This window comes from Cryptomeria japonica, chromosome 7 (assembly GCF_030272615.1).
Source record: "Cryptomeria japonica chromosome 7, Sugi_1.0, whole genome shotgun sequence".
In the NCBI taxonomy this organism is placed as follows: Eukaryota; Viridiplantae; Streptophyta; class Pinopsida; order Cupressales; family Cupressaceae; genus Cryptomeria; species Cryptomeria japonica.
This window is the reverse complement of record NC_081411.1, coordinates 647,571,785-647,592,684: the sequence shown is the minus strand read 5'-3', so window position 1 is coordinate 647,592,684 and position 20,900 is coordinate 647,571,785.

The window sequence follows — 20,900 nt, the reverse complement described above, 5'->3', positions numbered from 1 at the left end:
TGTGTCCCGGATTTGGCTCGCTAGAACATGTGGATTTGGATTTTACTTTAAGACTTGATCATCTTCCTTATTCCCAAACCTTGGAGCATATCATTTTCTAGCAAGTAATTGCTACCGGTTTCCAAGACAGTTTTTTGTCACCAGTTACCTGGACCTATTTGCATTGGTGATCTAACAGATCCCTTCTGTAGCTTGTAGAGCCCTGAGCATTGATTCAGATGTTCCTTGGTGTGTGGCCGACCTTTTCCCATGATCTACTCTTCATCCTTTGGATTTTTCAGAGGAACTTCCTTGGTGGAGGCCAACCTTGTTGGTTTTGCACGTTAGGTCTTGTTCTTCAGGTTTTGATCCCTCTTTGGGTCGACCGGATCCCCTTGGATAGTATAAATAATTGTAATAGAGAATTAGACTTTAACCAAAAAGTTAGACTAAGCATAGAAGATAGATCTTGAGATTTTATGTCTCGACTGTGGCCTATTATGTACTTTGAGCATGTTTTAGTAGGCCTGTGAGCCGGTTTTTGTAACTCGATTGTTACCGGTTGGTTGTAATCAGTTTTCATGTTATAATTCAATATGTTTTGCATTGCCTCTATCATGTCCTTGTGTTTTCATTGTGTTTACTCTTGCTGACTGGTCCGAATTGATCTCTTTGAGGTCCCTCCTAACCAGTGACTACTTCATTACCATATTATGGAAATTTATTAATTTGTCACAAACTTTCAAATGCATCTAGAAATTTAGTAATTGTTAACACCACCTACAAGAAAAAAGGATCTACTAACAACAAAAAATTATTTACATAAAAAATAGGATACATCTTAAGGGGATGTACAATTAGGATGCCTCGAGGGGATCTCTTATTAGGATGTCTTAAGGGGATGGACCTAATTAGGATGGCTTAAGGGAATAGACTTAATTAGAACACGGCTTAAGGGGACATCTAATTAGGATGGTTTAAGGGAATGAACCTAATTAGGACATGGGCTAAGGGGCCATCTAATTAGGATGACTTAAGGGGATGGACCTAATTAGGATGGTTTCAGTGGATGGAGCTATTTAGGATGGATTAAGGGGACATTTAATTAGGATTTATTAACAAGGCATCTAATTAGGATGGTTTCAGGGGATGGACCTATTTAGGATGGCTTAAGGGATCTCTAATTAAGATGGCGCAAGCAAATCGAATTAGGATGGTTTAAAAGGGGGTCTCTAATTAGGATGGCTTAAATCAATCTATCAAAGTACAAAATGACAACAATTGAAATTTAATTGTGTAAAGCAATATCAATATCATCAAAACATGAATATATAAAACTACATATGCATACCTCTATTTACTTATTCCATTGTACCATCTGCATCCTCTCTTTTTTGCAATACATCTATAATTGTCTCATGTTCTTCTATAAAAATTGTCCACAACTCTTCATTAGCAAGTCTCCTGCGATATTTCACTAGTTATATATTTGTTGCAACAATCAAATGTGAGTAGTGAATAATCTTATTATGTGTTTCATAATCAAATCAAGATACAAAACATCAAGAAATGGAGAAGGACGAGTATTAGGGCAAGGGAGAAAATGAAAGAATCCTTGACAAGGGGAACAATAGAGAATCTTCAACAAGGGGAGAAGTATATTGTTATACAGTTGATGTGAGTTTGCAATTGGATGTTTCTAATGATATATTAATGGACAGAAGCTTGGTGGACCACAATTCGCAGACTCAGACTCAGAGACTACTCGGCAAGTCCAAAATTTTCAACTTAGCAAAAACTTAGCAGAAACTCGGCAACTTAGAAAGTACTAAAAAATAAAATCTCTTAAAGAAACATATATTTTTTGTAAAATTCATTTACAAAATTTATTAAATTAAAAATTGACATCTAGAAAGAGAATATGCATGGTTTTATAGCAAAAACAATATGTGAAAAATGCATTTTAACTAGCGTTTTACCTGTGTTGACATGCATACCCATGTCTTTTTGCATCTATAAAACCGCGAGAGTTAAACTTGTGAAAACTCACCAAGCAAAAAAAAATAGAGTACTCAGCAACTCAGAGAGTGATCGCATAGTTTGCAAACTATGTGGTGGACATCCCTTTGCCATTTATGTCAAAGGGGGAGAGAAATATTATGGGGGAGTTAGAAAAATATGTTGCCATCAATGACAAAGGGGAAGATTGTTGGAAATGTTGTCATTGATGTCAAGAAGGCAAGCAAGACAATGTTTGCCATTGATGTCAAGAGTGGAAATATTCTTGTAATTGTCAGTATGCAGTGATAAGTCTATAAGAGAAACCAGGTTTATTGATACCTCAAGAAAGCTCCTTATATTACCTTTATAAATGAGACTAGTACAATGAGAAGTCTTGTGATACCCAAGATCCAAAAGGATTAGAAAAAAAGTCTATCTTGTGTCAAGTGACTAGCCACTTCAATGGTGCAAGGAGATTTGCAACCTATATGGATTGCAAATGGATTACAAACGTATGCTTCGAAAAAGGAATATGTTTTGACATATCCAAAAGAGTGGCAGATTAATGTAGCAACAGCATAATGTGCAGGCTGACTTCATAAAGCAACAGTGATTCATGTACAATAAAAAGCATCAACAGCTATATTACAATGGTGATTACCAACAAAGCAGAGGCGGTGGTACAAAGCAATGTTTAAGATTGAAGTTATTACTATTAAGAAGGAAGCATCCAAAGAAGTGCAGGTCGACAGCATAAGATTCTATAGTTGACAAAAACTAGCAGCTGACTGAAAAATAATAAAAGAAACAATGGAGCAGTGATATTAAGAAGACAACGATTGTAAAGAAAAACAACCATTAAGAAGAATGACATGTAACTAAGAATAGCGATTCAATAAGGCAATGATTGAAATTGATATTGCAGCAACTATGGATACTATACATGCAGCGATTGAGTTCAATTAAAGGTAAATTGTGGCAATGAAGCATATGGCAATCTTTGTGGAGTAATCAAGCATTGATAAAAATTAGCAATGAAAAGGTAGAGATCATATAAAGAGATAGCTTGGTCATTGGTGAATATATCTGCAGATTGTCATTAGACTCGTGAGATTGAGGAAGACATAATCCCGGTGTGCAAGGAGTTAGGCCTATAATCTTCTTGGTCAAGCAATTGTGGAGAACATATCAGACATCCAAAGCTAATGAAAACAATAATTAATATTGTTTGATGCATCAAATAGAAGAACACCAATTTGTATGAAAAACAGTTTGATTAGTTGAATCAATGACTAAGGCAACATTGAATTTATTAACCTATCTTAGACATAATGCAAACAATGATTTACATACAAGGTAGCATTGGAGATTAAGTCAGTGATTATATTATGCAAAAAATTAATTAAGAAATGGTGCGATTTTATAACGGAACATGTTGATGTGCTTTTTCATGACACCATAGCAGATTGACTGTCAAGCTCAATCGTACTACCTTCATTGCCCAATGATGTTGTATTGTACTCTTCTTTTGTTCTTTTATATACATCAATTGCAAGATATGTTGTCCAAATTTTGTTTGTAATGCATTTATCCACTACACTTGACTGCTCAGATAACCCAAACCGACTTTTAACTTGATTAATAGTCACCTAGCATAATGGGCAAGTAAATTCGAAATGAGGTGCATTGTGAATCCTGCACCACAAAGGTAGCAATATGCTTTCTAAGTATGCGTCACCATCAAGACATAATTGATTTTCGATCTTCCCATCGTACCTTGAATGTGTCATTACTTTCTATAACACTAAAATTATTGGCTTTTTCTGGTTTTGGAATACATCCCAAAAGAAGATATGAAATATCCTCCTACGGATATTAATTCCAATTTTTCACCCAAAGATTCACAGAAAACTTAACAATTTCACATGCAATTGATATTAATACACCATCAAATTAAACTAATATTCATTAATTTTCAGACTGAAATAATAGTTCTAAAATTAGAAATAAACATTCCATTAAAATCCTCAGTAGAACAACAACAGAAATTAACCATCCCGGCCACAGCATTTACAATCGGATTGGACAACCATCAAATTGCATTTGAAGCACATGTGAACCACCTGTGTGATAACTCTAATAGACAATGGGTTTCTGTCCACTACCTCCAAGCTCGAGGGTTTGCATCCTCAAACCTATTGAAAACTAGAGTTTCCCAAAAACTCTCCAAGAGAATTAATTTCCAAACATAAACCAAACATGTCAAAATGAGCCTCTCCATGAACTTAAATAACACATTCATGTGACTCTTCACATATCCTCTACCTGTCTCTTGGAATTCCCCTTTAGTAATAAAGTGACTTTATTTTATAATTTGACGTTAACATAAAAGTCACTTAAATCTGCTTTAGTAAATAATTAATTATTAAATTAAGTTGTCTTTTAAATTATTATGTTTTGACAACTTAAAACTTAATTATTTAATTGATTTTCTAATGTCCCAAAAAAGAGACATTGCAGTTCTCCCTCCTTAGAGATTGCTTGTCCTCAAGAAATCATGAATCTGCATAACAATACGAGGATCCCATGTCAATATCAAAAACACTGACTCACCAATCCATTGCGCTACTCTGAAAATAACAACATTGTGCCTCCAGTTGTGAAGCAACCCATCCTGATCCATAAGAAATGGAGCATTGATCCTGTCAACACCCGGATCCTAAACTGATCTAACCATCTGACCATGGGAGTAGAAATAGATGTCTATCATTATACCATCTTCCCGTAACACCCACCTGAATAAGAAGTTCATCCAGAAGATGCCAAAAGCAACTCTAGTATGCACATAGATCGACTCATTAGGCCACCAAATGTTGCTGCTATAACTTAGGCTAGGCACAAGAATGATGCTAAAGGTGTCATTGTGCTCATGAATAGGGGAGATATCTAGCTCATGTGCAATAACTAACAAATAGTTATATCTCTGCAAACTCCCGTGTACTTCATTAGCTGTTGTGAACCAAGTCAAATCTGCAAGTACAATGGAAACCCACCTAGGACAGCTATCGAAAACCAAAATATCTGTGAAGATGAAATTGCCAATCAGTAAATAAACAGTTGCCATATCATAAGTAATTAGTGTCAATTGAAAGATGATTTGTAGTTGCCTTCATTACTCATTAAAGTCAACTCTTGGGTGTTTGATTCACTACAAGTGTTAACAATCAAACCAACATTTCCACCAATAAAATGATCATCATCAAAAGAAGTTTCAGAACTTAGAAAACTCTGCTTATCATCATCCTCATGTGAAAAAGTTGTTACCTCATGATGGTGTAAAGAAGTATGACTGTTGTTATAAAATTCAGAATTTCTACCGTACTTTTGTGTCATATCTTCATCTCTTTCAAACACCTCTTCACTAAAACTTTTTTGGCCAATACCTGCATTATGGCTTCCAACACTTGTAGACCCCTGTTCATTATTGTTTCCATGTGTAAAACTTGCAAACTCATGTGATTGCGAAGTTACACCTTTGTTGTCCCAAATCAGAAATTTAGGCTCCTCTATACTTTCATTGGGCTCATCACAATTCACTCAATATTGACTTGTTGCATGTTCATCCCAAGTGAACAAAGGAGTTGGTGTATCAAATTCATCTTCTTCGAACAAAGTTACAAGGCTGCAAGGTGTTTCGTTGTGGAAATCTTCAATCCTTTCATCAACATTTTGGATGTCCCTAGTATGTAAATTGTTAGGATCATTGTCTCTCATTTCTTCTTTTAAGAGTTTATCAATCCCTACTACTATTTGTTTGATCTCCATCTCCCTTGTATCAACTTCTTGTTCTTTGGTTGTAGTCATAATAGACATTTGATTTCTTGATTTGTATAGAGAGAAATAGACCATGCTTAGCTGGAAACAAAGATTGTCAATCCCACTTTCCTTGTCTTCCACAAATTTGTTAGCAAGATCCCTATCCATTAAGAGCTACCAGCAGTCTGATTTGATGCAATAGAGGGTGATATTAACCTTCACTCACCATTTCCCTATCAGCTCATAAGGTCTTTAGTCCTGTCGAACATGAGAAATTGCAGGGTTTGTCAACATGTTCTCCCTTCATCAACTCCCTAACCTAGCACATGAGGATGCTAGGTCCCTCTTTGAAGGTAGAAAAACTCCACTCCACCCTCTACTGCAGTATCTAATTCTACCATTAAACTAACCCTAACATGACCCATTCCACCTGAAGTTATCTACAGTATGGTGGAATGGTGGTCGTTCATATTATGAACTTCCAAACTTCCTTAATTCCTGGCTTCGAACTCTTCCTATCACTAAAATGACAGAAACTACGAACTTCTTTAACCTGATACACCTGCAAACTCAAATGGGCTTTAATCCATAACACGATTAACTAGTCAGAAATTCAAATCTATCACAAACCGTATAGGTTGTGCAAACCAAGGAAAGAATACAAAGAACGATTTAAATAGTAGAAAATGAATCATTTTTATTCCTCCTTCCTTCAATCTTTCATTCACCAAGTAGCAAGCACTAACCCCTACCTCATAGCTTACGAGGCATATAAAAACTACAAATTTTGGACACCAACAGTCATACCATGACTGTTGGTGTTCCAGTTACAACCGACTAAACATATTTTCTTATTTTATTATCATTGACACAACCCGACCCTACAAGAAACATATTAGAGATAAATACAAAACAATCATCATGGACCTTTATTCAAACCAAAAACAAATCAAAACCCCTAAAACTCAATGAGGTCTTCAACTTTGATGCCATGTTGGTTAATGTCTACTTCAGACATCCAGGTTACATTCTCATTTGGTAAACCAAACCATTTGACCAAATACTCTTTATACTCCTTAATTCTTGTTCTCTTTACCACTTTGGAATCTAGGATAGCTTCAAGATGCATACGTTGATTAGGTCGAAGATCTTTAATCCAATCTACATCAGCATTCTTAGGTTCACCTGCCTCCTGACCTGCAACAACAGATCCCCTAAAAGGGTGTAAATCAGCCACATTAAAAATTGGTGAGATAGCAATTCCTTGTGGGAGTTCAATCTTATATGCATTCTGACCGAACTTATGTATTATTCTGCAAGGACCAATCTTCTTCATCATTAACTTGTTGTATTTTCCTTTAGGAAGCCTCTCCTTTCTGAGATAAGTAAACACCATATCCCCAACCTTATATTGAACATCTTTCTTTCTCAAATCTACACTTTCTTTATACTTCCCCCCACTCTTCTTTAAAGTCTCTCTTACCTGCTCATGGATATCTTTCATGGTTACAACAAAATCTTCAACATGTGCACTTCTTTTATTCAATCCACTTATGTCTCTCAGGTCATAGACTCCCCTTGGATGCATTCCATAAACAACCTCAAATGGACTTTTACCAATACTATGGTTGACTGAGTCACTATAGGCATATTCAACCTGTGACAAGATCAAATCCCAATCTTCCTTATGTTCCTTTGTCAGACATCTCAATAAATTGCCCAAATATTTGTTCACAACCTTAGTTTGCCCATCTTTTTGAGGATGGTAGGCAGAACTGAAAGTTAAATTAGTCCCTGGCTTCGTCCACAAGGTTCTCCAAAAATGACCAATGAACTTGGGATATCTATCTGATACTATAGACAATGGCAAACCATGAATTCTTACTATCTCTCTAAAGAACAAATGTGCAATATGAGAGGCATCATTAGTTGTCTTACATGCAATGAAATGTGTCATCTTACTAAATTTTTCCACTACTACATAACCACTATCAAACCCTCTTGAAGTCCTTGGTAGTCCCAACGCAAAATCCATACTTATTGACTCCCATGGTCTGCTTGGTGTAGTGTCATAAAATTGCGACCCCTACAATTTTAACCACATTTGGGGTACTCACCTTGGCGATGACATCCCCTTCCTTAATCGAGACCTATTCTAACCCTTCTCCCTTCCTCTTTCATGTCTTGTATTTGCTCTAGACCCTGTCCGGGCCCAAAAATAGGGCAGGACAGAGGCGTGGCGCCCCTGTCCCCACCTCTTAGGGTGGTCCTATGTGTGGGTTGTCGGATCTCCTATGCACTTCTTGTCTTCAGGATTTGTTGTTCCTCTTTGTCGGCCTTCGATGGTTGAAAATTAATCCTTGAGGCATGTATAAAAGGGAATTCAATACCCTCATTCAAGGACAAATGGATAGTGCATAGACAGATAATAGAGGATAAGAGATGGAGAGCATAAGGAGAAGATACAAGATTTCAAGGTCATCATCAAGCATTCAAGTCTACTTCATTCATCCATTGGAGCAACATTACAACATTCATTTGCAAGCATGTGTGTGTGTTAGGGTTTTGTCATGTTACATGCCATTTCATACAATATTTGTGGTTACATTCAAGAAGCAAAGCAATCATCATCAACAAGTTGCAGATCTACAAGGTATACATCTCCATTGTTTACATTCAAGAATTTGCAATTACTTTCAATTACTTTCTTTCTAGGTTGATTCCTCAATCGGGATTTTTTTGAGGTAAACCCCTATCCACAACCCCCCTTTTCTTCTCTTTATGTGTGTAGGTTGCAGGTGCGCAATTGTAATTGCAAGTTTGGGCTTCACTTGCAGAGACAGAAGAACCCTTTTCATTTTGCCGATTTTGTGGCGGACGAAGTACATTCCCGCCACGGTCTTGACAACTTTTCTCCAAATTTGCAGGGCAGATCTGCATTGGTTTATTTAGCTTAGATCCGAAGTTACAGCACGATCCCGAACCAGTAGCTCCTCATTTCACTCATTTCCTCTCCCTTTTTCCACATAACCAACAAGTCAACTTTCTCATTTACAAAAGCGGGTAAATCACACTTCAACCACTTGCAATCCACTTAGTATTCAAATCCTTGTCTCTCTTGGATTTGGATCTAGTGGATTCAACCCCTCTTTTGAAAGTAAAGTTCCTTGCAAGTGAAAATCATCCTAGTGGCTTCCTTTCTCTCTCCTAGGTGGGGAGTCACTAGGATCCAATTTTCCACTTTACATTTTGGTGAACCCAACGTCTTACACATTAATTCTGATTTCTCATTCTTAGATTTGATTAATTGCAATTTGAATTTCAAATTTTTATTTTCAAGTTTGATCTATTTGCAAAGTTTAGAGGTTAATTGCATAAAAAACCCTAATTTTTCATTTTGAGAAAATTAAGCTTGTGAAGTGTAAAATTTGCATTGCTTGTTTCAGATCTGATTTCTATTTCAAAATTGCAATTCAAATCTGTCTCTTTACTTTGAAAATTCAGTGGTTACATCATAAAACCCTATTTTTAAGATTCTCCTACTTTCAACCTTTGACTGCAATTTCGACCGATCTAGACATCTCAAAATCAGTTGTTTTTTTGGATTCCACATTAAAATCATAATCTCTATCATCCCTAAAAATTTAGAAAAAAGTTGGTCAGACCGTGTGCATTCCCGCCACGGTCCTCGGTTTTTTTCCCAAAATTTTGAGAGACGGAATTGACTATATTTTTCTGCTTAGATCCAGAAAATCAACGTACTTTATCAATTTTAACACTCCCTAAGGTCGAACACAAAGTCAAATTTCATCAAATTCAACTCTTAAAATTAATTTTCATCAAAAGGTCCTAATTTTAGATCTTCTTTTTCACAAAATTTGGATTTTACTTAAGAGACTTTTAATGGCAATTAATAAATTAGATTTACTTACTCTTTCACATGTGATTACATTAAGTTTTGCATGCATTTATCATGTGTCGGATAAGATTTTCTTCCATTTCTTGTTGCTTCTCTTTCTTCATAGCACTTGGTCATATTGTGTTGTTAGGATTTCCACATTGTTAGATCTCAAAGCTTTAATGTATCATTTATGTTGCATTATGGTGATGTTAAAAACATGCATTTCCTCTATTAATCACCTTAAAATTTTTGTAGATCCTAACCCTTGAAAGAAATGAGATCTAATGCTTTACCCAATGATCTTTTGACAAGAGAGCAAGCATTGGAAAGTAATATAGATCCATCTTCTTCTTCTACACACACCCTTGAGCAAGGGGGGCAATATGAAAACATCAACACTCTTACATCTTTAGATCCTCCTTATTCTCCTAAGACCTATCTTCAATGTGAAAGTCTATGTAGGGAGGATGATGTCATGCATTTTATTCATGACCTTTCTCCTCGCATAGAAATCACTAAAAATGAGCTTTTAGATGATGTAGATATTCCTCCCCATTATTCCAACAAGAATAAGCTTGATAAAGGCAAAGAGATTCTCATCCCATGTGATACTCCTCCTTCATCTACACATCCTTTTCTGCCTCCTTACACATCAGATTTCAAAGAAATTCATGATCTTGTTCCTCCATCTAGTCAATTGCAACATTCTTATAGTCGTGGCTTTCATATAATTATGAAACAAGGTTTTAAAGGACAAGGAATTGGGAAATTTGAGCATGGAATTCGTGTTCCTATAAATCCTCCTACACAAACTACTACAAGAGGCCTAGGAAGTGATACCCCTCTTTCTATGGACGAATTCCTTAGACTTCAAAACTTCAAATATTACCTTCAAAAACAACAAATCAAGAGAGCCCACAAGAATGCTTCTTCTTCAAAGCATTCTTTTTGTTCATTTCATCAAACCCATGACCATAATGCTAATGATTTCCTTGATTTTTAAAAATCTATTCAAGATGGCATAGATAGTGGCAAAATTAGAATTGTTGATAAAGAAACTCCATCTTCTAACAAACCTTCGTCTTCATGGAAATATGATATTCACCATCCTAACAGATTAGCTGCAAGAATCTATTGGAGATTGAAATATGACAAGAACATTTCCTTTCCTCCTCAAAATAAAAACAAAAATCTTAAGCAAGTGAAAGGTATTGAATATTGCATTTTTCATGATTTATATTCACATTCTATTGGAAAATGTTATGCATTTAAGAAATTTGTTCAACTACAATATGATCTTGCACACATTTGTCTCATAGAAGATCTAGCTATATTTCTTGGTAAAAACATCGTACCTTAGCACTTCTTTTCCCTTCATGTTTCTCTTCATCCGATGGCATAATTATCCCATTTCACGGGGGCTCTTTATCATTAGTGGTGGTATTGTTTCACTTTAACATACTTTGTGGCAGCAACATGAAGTCTATTTCTCTTCTTCTTTCCATACACTTATCTCTATCTTGGTGCATTATTCATTATTAGATCTCTTTTCTTGCATAGGGATATTCCTATGTGAGCATATAATTGTTGTTTGGTTTTCCTCTTTGCTTGGAGAGGGGCATCTTCAATGAGTACCGCACTTCTTCTCTTTCCTTCATTCTCTTGGAAATCTTACCTCTTCTATGGTTTCGATTATTTGCAAGTATGATATTCCCCTTAGCAGGAAATTATCTCTTGAGAAGTATGTATCCTTTCCTTGACAGGATTTTGTTCCACTAAGGATGGCATATCACTTGAAACTAATCACCATTAGAAAATGTGTAATATTTCTCCTTGTTCTCCTCACTTGGGGGGCAAGGATTTTTGCTCCTTTCCCTTTCCTTGTATCATTATTTCCTTTAGGGGCTGCATTTTTCATATGTGATTATCATTTCTTACAATGGTATGCTCTTATGACTAATCCCCCTTAGGGAATATACGATGCTTATTCTCTCTTCTTTTCGAAGATTACCACTCCTTGAGATGTGTATTTTACATTTACTAATGTATTTTCTTGCATGTGTTCATGTAAGTTCATTGTGCATTTGCTTATGTTTAATCTCTCTCTAGTAGATTGTGTAAGCTCTTCTCCTTGTCCCTTAGCTTGGGGGGCAATGATCTTTCTCTCTCTCTTTCTCTAGGGATCCACTTTGCCCTATTATGTGGATGGTGTGAGTTCTATTACTTGATGTCATTCCTTGTGCAGAATTGTTGGTTATTGGCTTAAGGATTCTCTCTTATACAAGAAGTGTTAATCCTTGACTACAACCTCTTTTACACTTGGTTATATACATCTATGATAAATCCAACCATCCCTCTGGGAGCTAAAAGTGAGTCATCCCTCATCAATAATCCCTTTCACCGAGAAACAGGATGAAGGATTGCATTCATATTCTTTATTTTTCTTGATCTAGAAGATGTTATATTTGTCTAAAGACAACTCCTCTTGGGGGTAGATGTCTTTTTGAAAAAAGATCTCTTCTCCTCCAAGGATCACCTTTACACTTACAGCAAGATATCTCTTTTTAACTATCTTATCCTTGCTTGAAGAGTATTCCCTCTCTTGCTTGGATTTATGGCATTGTTGCATAGCAAATATCTTCTTTGCGATGAAGGTGGGTATCCTTGTTTCACTTTCCTTAAGATATCAACATTAAACTATGTTGACATTTAAGGGGGTGCACCCACACTGATCCTTTGTACTATACTTCTCTTATGCATTGAACAGCAAGATATTCTTGGAACCAAAGGGAAACCTCTTAGAGCAAGATGTCGTCACTTTTTGTACAGTGGGTCATTCTCAGAACCAGAGCATGATCTCTTAGAGAGAGATGTCTTCACTTCTTCTTGTCTTGTACAATGAGACATTCTTGGAACCAGGGGGAAACCTCTTAGAGAAAGATGTCATCACTTTTCTCTTGTACAGTGGGTCATTCTCGAAACCAGAGCACTGTCTCTTAGAGTGAGATGACACCACTTTTCTCTGACATGGGGTGATTATTCTCGGAACCAGAGCATGGTCTATTAGAGACAGATATCACACCTTTCTTGACACTTGTACTATACATTTTATAGAGGTTGGGAATAGACTCCTATGAGGCGCTTCAAACCTCACTTGCACACACGCGCATGAGGTTGAGTGGAACTTACGGAGTTCTCACTCTCTCTCTTTACATGGATCACCTAGGCAAGCTCTAGGGGCGAGATTTTCCATGTCCTTCTCTCCATGGATCACCTTTTTTTAGTGGCAAGAATTCCATGGTTTCTTTCTTCTTTGCATTTCTTCTCATGGATCACCAAAGTGTTTATTCATGTTCTCTCTCTTCTTCCTCTCATGAACTCATAGTTTTACTATTGATAGTTCATGGATGATGTCAGTTTTGCTCTTTTATGTGATCACTTGTGTTTATGTGATGGCATTGGTCTTTGTGTCCTGATTAGTTGTTGAAACATCTGAGCTCAAGATCTCTTCAGCTAGTTGGTTTGTCGTCTTGTGTCTTGTTCTTGTTGTGTGTATTTTTGTGTTTTGTCTTTGTTTTGTGTGGCGTGTGCCATTTTGTTTTGTGTGCTCTTACATATGTTAGCATGAGTTAAGACCCTAATATTGGGGGCTTTTTGCTCCTCAATATCAGTGATGTCTTATACTCCTTATGGTTTGGCTCCACATCTCCCATCTTCATCTCTCTTTTCTTCTACTTTACTAGCAGTAGAGGCATAAGCCATACTCCCGCTAAAGTGGGGGCTAATTGTAGTGTCATAAAATTGCAACCCATGCAATTTTAACCATATTTGGGGTCCTCACCTTGGCAACAACATCCCCTTCCTTAACCAGGACCTATTTCTAACCCTTCTCCCTTCCTCCTTCATGTCTTGTATTTTCTCTAGACCTTGTCCGGGCCCCAAAATAGGGCATGAATGGGGCGTGGCACCCCTGTCCCCCCTAGGATAGGGTAGTGGTGCCCTTGTCCCCCTAGGACATGTCCCCACCTCCTAGGGTGGTCCTATGTGTGGGTTGCCCGATCTCCTATGCACTTCTTGTCTTCGGGGTTTGTTATTCCTCTTTGTCGGCCTTCGACGGTTGAAAATTAATCCTTGAGGCGCATATAAAAGGGAATTCAATACCCTCATTCAAGGACAGATGGATAGCGCATAGATGGATATCAGAGGATAAGAGATAGAGAGCATAAGGAGAAGATACAAGATTTCAAGGTCATCATTAAGCACTCAAGTCTTCTTCATTCATTCATTGGAGCAACATTACAACATTCATTTGCAATCATGTGTGTGTGTTAGGGTTTTATCATGTTACATGCCATTTCATATAATATTTATGGTTACATTCATTAAGCAAAGCAATCATCATCAACAAGTTGCAGATCTACAAGGTATACATCTCCATTGTTTACATTCAAGCATTTGCAATTACTTTCTTTCTAGGTTGATTCCTCAACCGGGGTTTGACTAAGGAAAACCCTATCCACAACCCCCCTTTTCTTCTCTCTTTGTGTAGGTTACAGGTGCGTAGTTGTAATTGCAGGTTTGGGCTTCATTTGCAGAGACGAAAGAACCCTTTTCATTTCACAGATTTTGTGGTGAACCATGTACATTCCCGTCATGGTCCTGACAAATTTTCTCCAAATTTTTAGGGCAGATCCGTGTCAGTTTAATTATCTCAGATCCAAAGTTACAACATGATCCCAGACCGGTAGCTCCTCATTTCACTCATTTCCTCTCCCTTTTCCATATAGTCAACAAGTCAACTTTCTCATTTACAAAAGAGGGTAAATCACACTTCAACCTCTTGCAATCCACTTAGTATTCAGATCCTTGTCTCTCTTAGATTTGGATCTAGTGGATTCAACGCCTCTTTTGAATTTAAAGTTCCTCCCAAGTAAAAATTATCCTAGTGGCTTCCTTTCTCTCTCCTGGGTGGGGAGTCACTAGGATCCAATTTTCCAAACCAGCATTGGAACTTGAGCCCTTAGCCCTTTGACATATCATACAACTATCAACAAACTTTTTCACATACAAGTGCATCTTTGGCTGATAGTAAAACCTCTTGACCTGTTCCAAAGTTTATCACAACCAAAATGTCCCCCTAAAGTGTACCACAATGTTTTTCCTTCACCAAGTTCTCCCTCATTGAGCATTTAGGCACACACAACCAGGCCCCCTTCAAGAGTAACCCGTCTTGTAACACAAAATTCTCAGTCTTTATGAAATGAACCTTGAAATTGTTGCCATACATTAAAAGCATCACTGAAATCTACATCAGTAGCATACATACCTCTAAAACTATCTATTCCCACACTTTGTTGGCTTGACCTTTCTTATGTTTGTGAATGTATAGGCCTGAAGATATTCTACCCATTTATGACTTAGTTTCTCTTGGCTGTTAAGAAAACTCAAAACATCATTATCAGTGAATACTACAAACTCCTTAGGTAGAAGGTAATGTCTCCATTTTTTGAGTGCTTGGACCATGGCATAAAGCTCCAAACCATATGATGAATATTTATTTTTGGCTTCATTTAGTTTTTCACTAGAGAATGCAATTGGTTTGCCTTCTTGACTTAATATTTGCCCCTATTGCAAACCCACTAGCATCACACTCAATTGTAAATACTTTACCAAAATCAGGGAGTGTAAGGATTGGCTGTTGTGATACCTTTTTCTTCAAGAATTCAAAACTCTGATCTACTTCCTTTGTCCATTTAAACCTGATCTTTTTCTCCCCCTTAATGGTGCAATCATTGGTGCAATAATATGACTGAAATTTCTGATAAATGTGCGGTAAAAACTTGCCAAACCATGGAAACCCCTAACTTCTCCAACTATCCTAGGTGTAGACCAACTAATTATTGCTTCCACTTTGGTGGGATCCATCTGCAAATTTCCTTGGGAGATCACAAATCCTAAATAGACAAGTTCCTCTTTCATCCACACACACTTCTTGATGTTGATCATTAGTCTTTCCTTATTCAATCTCCTTAACACCATGTCCAAGTGTTCTTCTTTTGTCTTGTTTTAAACTAAAATGTTATCCAAGTATACTACTACAAACTTATTGATAAAATCCCTCAAAACCTCATTCATGAGTCTCATGAATGTACTAGGGGAATTAGACAACCCCAAGGGCATCATTAACCATTCATAGAGGCCTTCATTGGTTTTGAATGTTGTTTTCCACTCATCACCTTCTCTTACCCTTATCTGATGATAACCACTCCTTAAATCTATCTTTGAAAAGTACCTTGCACCTGCTAGGTTGTCCATGAGGTCTTCTCTCTGAGGTATAGGAAATATGTACCTAATTTTGATTTTGTTTATATCCCTGGATTCCATGCAAGTATCCACATCCCATCCTTTCTGGTTGCCAATACAGTTGGCACAGCACATGGACTTAGCCTCTTTCTTACTAAACCTTTATCCAACAACTCCTGCACCTGATTTTTTATCTCCTCATTTTTTTTAGGTGTCATCTTCTATATTGCCTCATTGGACAGACTTGCACCAGGTATTAAGTCAATGTGATAACTTACATCCTGGACTGGAGGCAAAGCATTTGGCAACTCCTCCACTACTATATTCTCATACTTGTCAAGTAGACCCTACACTTCATTTGGGACTTCTTCCTTGTCACTAGTTATAGTATTGCATATTGGTTTAGCTACAATGGCATATCCACATCCTTCCTCCTCAAGGTCCTTCAAAAAGTCCTTTCCCTTCACCACCATGACACTAGGTCCTTCATGAGTTACACCCATATCTTCTTGCAGTGGTTCAAGGGTATAAGACACTCCATCCTTCTCAATAACATAAGTGTTTATATGCCCATCATGTTGGACTCTCCTATCAAATTGCCAAGGCCTTCCAAGAAGAAGGTGTCACACATGCATTGGAACAATATCACATAGACCTTTGTCCTTGTAAGGACCCATATTAAACTCTACCCATGCCTGCTCATTCACAAGTACCTGATGTCCCTTATTAAGGCATGATATCTTATAAGGATTTTGATGAGGGATTCTCTTCAACTTAAGTTTTTCTATCATTTCTAAAGACACTATATTATCTGTTGAACTTGAATCAACTATGACTTTGCATTCCTTGCCTTGATATTTGCAAGTTGTTCGGAACAAGGCTTTCCTTTGTGGAGTCTCCTTGATGATTGGTACTTTTATTAGAGTCCTTTTAATCATCAAAGATTCTCCCATCTCCAGAGTGACATGAACAGAAGGAGAGTTCACACTCCCTTCATCCTCCTCCCGCACTAATTGATTCCTCTTTTCTCCATTATAAGAACTTGTATCAGCTTTATCAGGACACTTCCATACTAGATGTCCAATTTTCTTGCAGTTATAGAACTTTCCTGAGAAAGTATTAGAACCCCTTCCTGGTCCATTGAATCTTCATCTACCTCCCGGTCTCCTACCCCTAAAACTTCCTCTTGAATCACCATTAAACTCTTGGTTTGTATTCTGCTCACCTGGGTCCTTTTATGGTCCTCTTCCACTATGATTTTGTTTGCCTCTAAAATTTCTTCCCCTACCTCTTTCTTGTTGTTCTTGATTTCTCTTAATCTTTTCTTCAGTCTTACAACCAAGTTGATAGCATTCTTCCATAGTCGTTGGGCTGGCCAAGCGCAATTCATCCTGTATATTGAATCTCAACCCATTTACATACCTTGCAATCTTCTCCACCTCATCTTCATGGTGTCTGAATCTCAAAGTTAGTTTGTGGAATTCTTCAGTATAGGGCATAACATCCATATCCTTCTGCATCAAATTTTGAAGTTTCCTAAATGTGTCCATAGCATAATCAACTGGTAGGAACTTGGCCTTGATTTTTGAGACCATTCTCTCCCATGACACTATCTTTGTTTTACCTTCTTTCACCTTCTCTTTTTGAACAAAATTCCACCAAGTGAGTGTTGGACCTTTCAACATTGTTTTGGCATACCTTACCTTCTTGGTATCATCTACCTCCTCAAATTCAAAGAAATTGTCAAGTGCATCTATCCATGCTAGGAGCTCTTCACTATCTCTTTTTCCTCCATACATGGGCACTTCAACCTTCGCCATGGAGACATAATCCCCTTTCACAGCCTTGAGCATCCTTATCATTATAAACTCTTCTGGGTCCATTGGTGTCTCTGACACCTGCTGACCCACAATAGGAGGGCTATTACCGTCACCCCCTTTCTCCTCCTCATCACTTTGATCACAACTGACCATTCCTCTTTGATTCTTCTCCAAAGTTGTTAACCAAGCCAAGGTTACTTCTTGAGATTATTTGAAAAGTCTTTCCTTCGAGAGCAGCTAATCTTTCAATTCCCGAATCTCCCGAGCTACAGAATAACCTTTTGGAGGCATCTTGGACTTGAACTTACTTGTTTTCTTTCACTTCTCCCTTTTGATCTACAATCGTGCTCTGATACCACTTGGTGCAACAAAGGGTGATATTAACCTTCACTCACCATTTCCCTATCAACTCATAGGATCTTCAGTCTTGTTGAACATGAGAAATTGCAGAGTTTGTCAACATGTTTTGTCTTCATCAACTCCCAAACCTAGCACATGAGGATGCTAGGTCTATATTTGAAGGTAGACAAACTCCACTCCACCCTCTACTGCAATATCTAATTCTACCATTAAACTAACCCTAACACGACCCATTCCACCTAAATTTATCTACAGTATGGTGGAATGGTGGTCGTTCATATTATGGACTTTCAAACTTCCTTAATTCCTGGCTTCGATCTCTTCCTGTCACTAAAATGACAAAAACTATGGACTTGTTTAACCCAATACACCTACAGACTCAAATGGGCTTTAATCCATAACATGATTAACTAGTCGGAAATTCAAATCTGTGACAGACCGTACAGGTCGTGCAAGCCAAGGAAAGAATACAGAGAACGATTTAAACTATAGAAAATGAATCGTTTTTATTCCTCCTTCCTTCAATCTTTCATTCAAAAAGTAACAAGCACTAACTCCTGCCTCATATCTTATGAGGCATATAAAAACTACAACTTCTGGACACCAACAGTCATACCATGACTATTGGTGTTCCAGTTACAACCAACTGAACATCTTTTCCCATTTTATTATCATTGACACAAAACCGACCCTACAAGAAACATATTAGAGATAAATACAAAACGGTCATCATGGACCTAGATTCAAACCAAAAATAAGTCAAAACCCCTAAAATTCCTGGTGCTCCTACACCATGATTTCATCTTCTCAAATGCTTCTTTGATTGTGTGTAATTGTGTGTAATTGCGTACTAGTGACTCCACATGAAATTCTTTTGTGCCTCTCATCAATTTGAGTATTCCACATAAGATCTTCAATGTATTTGTGAGAATCATCTACCCTTGTTAATACTTGTACAACCCTCTCCTTTGTGACCAATAATCTATCCATCAAATCTTGCAATACTAAAGGTCTTTGTTCAAAGTCATCTAGAGTATATGAGCTATCACTATTCATGTAGCACAAATGGAATAGCATCATGATCATATATGGATTCATCAAGGAAGTTTCTCTCTTCATTTATTCTATCAATACGGATCTTCAAATCACCAATAAAGAGTTCGGAATACTCCTCACCTGTAGCAAATGATTCTTCCTCTATATCATGAACTTTTGCTGATTGGAAGCCATTATCCCTTTTACTTTCACCATCCACAATAACTGGTGCATTCAAGGTTGTAGTTTTAGCTTTCTCCTCATGACTCACGGAAACTCTTTCCTCTACATCCTTTTCCTCATCACCATTTGGCTGCAAAATATTTTTCCCTTTATTAGTTACACAAATATGATCAAGTGTCCAAGCTTTTTGACATGTGAAACAAATTTGCTCTTTCCTCATTTGATTCTTAATCTTTATAGGAGATCCTGCAAGATGTAATTCCAATGAAATTATTTTTCCTTCAGCCCATTCTTTTTTGAACATTTCATTTTTCTACTCACAATGTTTGAGCACTTTGTTGACCAACTCATAAACAGATTTAGAAGCATCATGTTCTTGCCTTTAAAATGGTAACAACATATGCATAAGTGGTTGGAAATGAGCATCACTCTCATTAATTGCTATAACCATACTGGCCTTCATGGCTGCAATAACATCTTCATTGTGTTCTCCCTTGATTGTGACCAAGAAATGTTGAAACATGGTGTGTATTAAGTCATACAATCCCAAGTCAAGCATTATATTACTCAACCTGATTTTTGCAAATACTTTTAGTATGGCAACTCTTCTAGGAAAATAATGAGCTCTAATGTCCCCAAGATATTGGAAACTATCAACCACTAGTTGTAGTACCTCCTTCATTACATTATCTTCATAAGGTTCTTGAGGTGTTGAGATTCTTATGATCTCCATAAAAGAAGTAGTAACCAACAACCTTACCTCACCATCAGCATGCTTTAACCATCTGTGTTGACTTAAAGTAGTCACAATAGGTGCAAAAGAAATCTGCAACAAAATAGGAGGTGATTGTTTTACAAGAATCAAACATTCTTCTACCCTTTTAAGAGTATTCAAGACCTCATTCCTTGATTGAAAATGCTCACTAAGCTTGCTACCTGCTAAGTAGAGTGATCTTGCTAGTTGTTTAGTGTCCTTTGTTGCCATGGTATAAACTAAAATTCAAAAATTCATAATCTTTTCTCAATAGGTTGGTAGGAATTGTCTTTAGTAACCCCAACTCAAAATTGGCCTATCTACCTCAAACAACGCTCTAAATTTACAAAACTTCACAATGGTTTTGGGATGACTTCAGATTTCAAGAACAATCCAATGAAGGTGTTCTTTCCAAACTAATGATATGACATAGGAATTATTACTCTGGTTATGACAAGAGGATGCCTCCAACACCAAATAATCAGTGCATTACAAATTGTACCCAGCAGTCGATAACTACAACAAATTCCTTGCAATGTCTCTTTATTGATGAGCTCCAGTCTTCAAATACTTCCTACCTAATCTGTTGTTTATTAAGTTCACACTGAGTTGGAATTTTGTCAGACAATTGGCTCTTAATGTGAGGATACCCAACCTAAGGGAATTTCTACTGTTTTGTTGTTTCCTAGTGTGTTTTATTTGTGTTTGAGGATAACAGCGTAAAGAACTCACAAGAGACAATATTCAA